This window comes from Choloepus didactylus, chromosome 11, assembly GCF_015220235.1.
Source record: "Choloepus didactylus isolate mChoDid1 chromosome 11, mChoDid1.pri, whole genome shotgun sequence".
NCBI classification, from domain to species: Eukaryota; Metazoa; Chordata; class Mammalia; order Pilosa; family Megalonychidae; genus Choloepus; species Choloepus didactylus.
This window is the reverse complement of record NC_051317.1, coordinates 44,769,796-44,776,664: the sequence shown is the minus strand read 5'-3', so window position 1 is coordinate 44,776,664 and position 6,869 is coordinate 44,769,796.

The window sequence follows — 6,869 nt, the reverse complement described above, 5'->3', positions numbered from 1 at the left end:
AAATTGAAACACCACAGAATATGAAGTGGATTGCACTCACTGCAATGATGAAGAAGCTACACTGAAAATTCATTAGAGTATGGTTCAATCCTTGGATAGAAACTTCTAGAACCCTAGATTAGGGAAACTTCTAGAATAGAATATCTCCCTTGGTAACTTCTGAATTAGAGAACACATTGGCTGACATTCCTGAAAACAAACCTGGGGACCAGAACTGCAAGTACATAACTCTCCCATGCAGCTTATTGAAGAATTAAATTCATTTGTGCTCATCTCTATTTTCTGACATTGTATCTTTAATTCAATTCACATTTAATTTATTGTTGAGCAAATCTTATCTTACCAACTAAATGTGCACTCCTTAAGAGCAACAACTGAGCTTTATATTTTCCACAGTTTCTTGAACATAATAGGACCTTGTTAAACTTTTCTGAAAAGCAATTTATTTTTATCTCTGTAATGCTGTCTATAAATAACAAGTAGATTACTGGTATTTAATACAATGTTGACACCAATTATAGCAAGAAGTTTACTTTATCTTATTGAAAAATAGTTACAATGTTCTCAAAAATGAAGTAGCAGATTTCAGGGCTCTTCAAGGGACTTGAACATTGGAATGAACATTTAACACAATTTTTAGAATCATAATGCTTTCCCAGATCATCTATCTTCATCCTGTTCCATGCAAATTAGGCATCAGAATGATTACAGGTACTAGAGGCAATTACATGTGTCTAACCTATTAAGAGCACTCTAAATTCCACATAAATTAAGGCTGTTTCTAAATGTTAATTAACTAAATGTATGAAAAAGTGATTATAATTTGGACTCTGGCATTTGGAAAATTATTAATCCCCTTAAATTATCTTATTTATTGCTTCTCTTTTATTCAAAGTTTCTAAATATGGTAAAATTATAAATCATATCACCAAAGAGAGAGACCTTTCCTCTCCTGGGTCTGGAAATTATACCTTGCTTTCAACTAATAGTACCTATCATTCAAGTAAATCACTTAATGTTCAAAAGTTGAATTTTTAGAAAACAATATATGAGATTTTTAAGAGGTAAGGTGTTGCCCCAAAAGGGAAGCTCTGTCTGTTGCCAATTTTACAATTATGAATTTTAATCACACTCTATGCTTTGAAATTTTCAAAGAAGGAATGTGGAGAGACTTCACAAATGGCAGCTTGCGAGAATATGCTTCTGTATTTTGTAAAGAGAGAGTCTGTGAAAACAAACCTTAAATTCTCTCTAAAACAGCTACTCAATTTATGAGCAAGATGACATAAGCATCCCCCATTTAACTGAGGGCATATTAATATTAATTGTAGGGGATTTGTACTTTCTTTTCTTTTTTTTTTTTTTTTTTGCTTTTGCACTTCAGTAATCTGTACCTAATTGATGATTGTGGCTTTATTAGTTGTTTCCCATTTTTTATCTCATGTTATTTATATTGAAAACATTTGTGTAACTTTTGTAATTAGGTAATGCAAACCTAAAGAATTCTATTTAAATCCTTTAATGACCCCTATAAATTTGTTTTTAAATAGTTGTTTTAAATTCTTATATTAGCTTATTTCATTTTAGAAATTTTACAAATCATGATTAGGTCCAAATAAAGAATGTGAAATGCCCATAAATCCATCACCTAGAAATAACATTTTTGACAGATTAACTCACATCCTTCTGACCGTTAATGGACACTTACTATCTATGCTATTTTATAATCTGCCTTTTAAACATGTGTCATAAATATTTACCAGGGTCGTGAAATATTTTTCATTGACATTAATTATGGCTGGTATTAAAGAAATTGTTCTTTAATTTATTTCCCTATTACCCATGTTTTCAATTTTTTTTAAATTGCTTTTGTATATCAATTCAATGAGTATATGTTGGATGTTTAAGGATAAATTTGACTTTAAAATCAAATTTAGTCATAGTAGCATAGTCAATTTTATCATAGTTGATTAATAATACATTTTATTTTTCAATTGTTTTTCAGTCTTTAGGCTTTATTATTCACTCTACACAATTCTGAAAGCTATTCATTAAAGTATGTAACTATAATTTATTAAAATCTCTTTGCACTTCTATTTTTTCATTTGTATCTCTAACTTCTGTATATATTATGCATATATGGTTATTATGTATAACTTCTTTATGAAGTGTGCCTTTTAAAACTAATATCTGTCTTTGATACACCTTTTGTTCTTAATTTTCTTTAGAATTTCATTCAACCAAATTCCTTGTAAACCTGTAGCTGGGTGATTTTGTTTTTGTTTTAACCAGTATGACATTTTGGAAGGAGAAGTGGATTTAGTAATCACCCTTAAAGTAAATCTTAAATACCTATTCTTTGTTTTGTTTTGTTTTAGCTCACTTTATATTTATTTTATTCTGTTATTTTCTCTTGTAATTTTTTTCCATCTGCACCTGATTTGATCAACATACTATTTATCTTATTTTTTATCCATATTTATTGGGGATTTCTACTGTACATTCCTTTCTACTTCTGTATAATTTTCTTTCTTGGTAATTAAATAATTAAATGTATATTTCTATATTATAGGCAAAAAAGACATCTCTCATTCTCCCCTCTCTCTACCACCCTGAGACATATACCATACCACCACATAAAATAAGCTATTTAAAATGATTCCCCTTCGTCAACGCCCACTTTCCAATGAAGTCAATTTTTCTCCCTTTTCTACTTTCATATCCCATAACCCAAATATTTTGCTAAAATAATGTATATAATACATTTCACTCTAAGCTATGACTCAGTTTTCCTTTGAGATATGTCTTTTTTTAAAAAATACTTTTATCAGCATTAATCACACAGGTCCTGTCTGTCTCCCATTGCCCACTCTTTGCTCATATTTTGTCCATGGCTGTTTGTCTCAATGTTGAATAGTCACAGCAGAGATTGTATGACCTGCAGAGTCTATACTATTTCTTTACAGAATGTTTGCTGATTCCTGATCCTTGGTTACTATTTCAATTCTGTACTGTTACCATCCTCCCTTTCACTGCAACAGAATATTTTTTAAGGAATGGATTTCCACATCTCCCTGAATACTCATACTGGTTTAATTTAATGACATTGTTATTGCTTTTTCACTCGCTCTATTTTATCAAAGTATTTTTCTGCTTATGATTTCTCTCTCTGTCTACTAGCGCTCTTAAATGTTTTGTTTTTTTCCTTTGCCTACCTATGACCCCAGTTCACCTTGAGGCTCAGATGAATCCAGTGGGTAGTTTAACTGGCAATAAGCTTTCAAGGAGTAGGGGTCATTGGAGACAGCTGCTGGTGATGTCTTAGAAGGTCGAACAAAAGGCATAATTTCTGGAGGTCATAAAGGGCTTTATTAGGTCTTTCATAAATTGTAGTTTCCTTCATCTATTTTTGGCCTTCCTTTGAAAACCTGGAATCTAATGGTGTTAGCTAAAGACAGAGTTACTTATATGGCTTTGGAGATTCATCCTTAGTTACAACTGGTCAAACCATGCCTAAATGTATAGCTGGGCTATATAGGATTGGAATAGATACATGATAAACAAGAGCATATATTTAAATCATATATATGGGAGAGATGGGAGATCATCTGAAAAATAGAAAGAGCTGAGAAATTGGAGTGTGAGCAATTCTAGGAAAATGGCCACCCCATTCATATGTCGGTCTCCCTAACTTCCATCCACAAGTCAACTATTGAATACCTGCCCTGGTAGAGCAGCTGCTAGAGACTGGTGGAACCGAAGGATATGTGCAAGTTCTAGAAAGGAGCTCTCTTGGGCTGAGTGAGTGCAGGGCTTTATTTTCTTTGGGATGAAGGTGGAACTGGGCCAGAGATCTTTGGTGCAATCATGAAAACTTCCCAAATCCTGTAGAACATTGACTTAAAGTAATTCACGAATCCTAGACAATAAAGGTGATCCCAGATTGTGTGTATGATTGTAGGATGACATGCTCTTGATCTCCATCCACACAAAGAATCTCCAGATTCTGTTAAACCTATGGACCAAATTTCACCCTAAACCTTGGCCTGGGATAACAGGAGGCTTTACAGAAGTATATTTTGAGAAAATGTTACAAAAGTAGCTTTATGTAAAAGTACTAGGGACCACAAGGCAAAAAAAAAAAAAAAAGGTACAAATGTGACCCAGAAGAGTCACATGGGACAGGTATTTATAGTCACCTTTCAATGTTCTGTGACAAATGCTGTGGTAAAGATTGGGTTGGGAGTTATCAGATTGTTGACTTAAGGTCCTCAAGTCAGTAGCTTTGCTTAAAAAAAAAAAAGCCAATGTTTTCTTCATCTACTTTTTAAAATTTATTTATTTATTTTTTTGCCTGGATATGAAAACCATTATAAACTCACTACACAATAAAGCACTATTAGGTTCATAGGTCTTTTTTTATATTAATGCAGAATTTAAAATTTATGACCCTATATCTTTCAAGATAACCTTTCAAGATATCTTACAAATTCAATTTATATTTTTCTCTTTTCTTTGATTTTGATGGCAAAGTTTTTGAGGGAAAGGTTATACCCTACAAAATTTATTATAACATAAAACATAACAGATCAAATTATCAATTACAATTTACTAAATTATTTGTAGACCACTCTGAATAAAGGACCCAATAAAGTTATGTTTAGTGGTATTAGGGAAATGCTGAGAATGAAGAAAACTGGAGTTTCATTGCCTGCTTAGTTAAATCTTTTGCCTAACTTCATGTTAGTCATGTCAGATCATATTCCCTTTTAAATAAATATGAATATAACTAGGTTCTTATGTTGATTTGTATAAACTAAAAGAAAAAAAGTGAGATTATTTTGATAGCTTTTTTCCTACCTAAAAAGAATGAATCATTGAAAGTATGAGAACAAAAAGAGAAAAATTTAAAATAGGGCTTATAAAGATTGGAAATACAGATCTATTGTTTCCATAAACTTTAGAATAATCTAATCTTTTTAAATGTTGTGAAATTCTTAGTGGTTTTAAAAATGAAGTGGAAACTATATCATGTTGAATTCATAGCCTGCAGTGGAAACACACTGAGCCTTAAATATTAACATTTGGTGCTATTTCTTGTCCTATTAATGTTACAATGAAGATCAAATTCAGCTAATCTGTCTTCATGCAGTATAATTTCAGTATACTTTCAGGCAGTATAATTTCAGACAAATGGTCTAAAGTCGGCTAACTATTCTAAGCACCAATTTTCTGCAATGATTTCCTTCTCTAACAAAAAGTAACCAGTATTCTCTATTTTCAACAAATACGATATAAATAATATAAACAACAGAAAATGATAATAAAGGAAAAAGGCCATTATATTATATATAGAAAATAACTTTGACATCATAGCTCTAAGAAGCAGAGGACTTGAAATTCATTTCAATCTACACTTGGGTGAATTGGCCCAGGTACCCTGGGGGTAAAACAAAAACTTATCATTGCTAGAAAATAGAATTGGCTGCACTATTTCATTTTAGTGAGTTTGTTAGACATGATAAAATACACTCCATAAAATCCTGATCATCAAGACTATAGTTTTGTTTGTTCTTTAAACAAAATTCAATTCAATAACATATCTGCTACAAAATTAGTATTAAATATGGATTATTTTCAGAAAGTTTTGCATCATCATACATTTTGCACTGTCATACATAATATAAGCAAACTAAGAGTAGGATGCTTGCATCCATATTTTAATTAATATTTTTCATATTTCTACTACCTAGGACATTACCAGCTTAAAATGCTGTCCATAAAAATAACCTATACAAGTATATTAATTTTCTAAAGGTGCCATAAAATATTAACACAAACTTAGAGGACCACAGCAACATAAATTTCTGTCATGGTTGTGTGGGTTAAAAGTCTGACATGGTCTCACCAGGCTAAACTCAAGTTGCCAGCCTGCTGCATTCCTTTCTATAGGCTTTAGGGAAGACTCATTCAGATTGCTGTGACAATATGTAGTTCCTTGAAGTTGTTGGACTCAGGGTTTCAATTTCCTGCTGGCTGTCAGTGGGGGGCCATCCCAGCGTCTCTAAGTCGTCTTCATTCCTTAGTATGAGGTTCTCTTTTTCAGGTTCACACTATGCAATAGTGGGTCAAGTATGTCTCACACTTTAGATGTGCCTCTTCTTCTGTTGTTCCCTCTCTCTGATTGACTCTTTTGCCCTTCTCTTCCCCATTTAAGGGCCATGTGATTATATTGGACCCACCCAAATAACTCAGGATAATCTCCCTATTTATGGTAACCTACATTCTATATGTAAAATTCCTTTCTTTATGTAAAGTAGTATTTTCATAGGTTCCAGGGATTAGGACATGGGCATCTTTTTGGGGAGGAGGGAGTTTTATTCTGTCTACCATAAGTTTCCTGAAATTGGTGAAACTTCTTTAGGCTCTAAGCACTAGAGAAAGAAAAAGAATGTCTTCAGATCTAAGCTCCATCCTTTATAAAGCAATTTGAGCAAGCTGCTTATTTTCATGGAGGCTCAATTTATGTCTGATATAGACATCCACCCCATAATGGGGGTTTTAGTTCTTGTAAAGCCCTAGCACATGCTGAAAATGATGGATTTTCACACCCATCTTCCTCTATCCTTTCCTTTGCCCACTCCTTAATGTTTTTTTGTCCCCAGAAATGTTGCTTTTTCTTTTTCTCTTTTTAATGTAGCAAACCTCTCTTTTTACACTAATTCCGAATGTTACCAAGAGTACATATTTATGTTGCTGCTTCCCCTATGCCAAGGCCCTGCTGGTTGGCCCCTACTAAATCTCCCCAATGCAGGTAAAATTTGATATATTCCAAATCAAACAAATAATTTAACCTCCATCTTTCCACG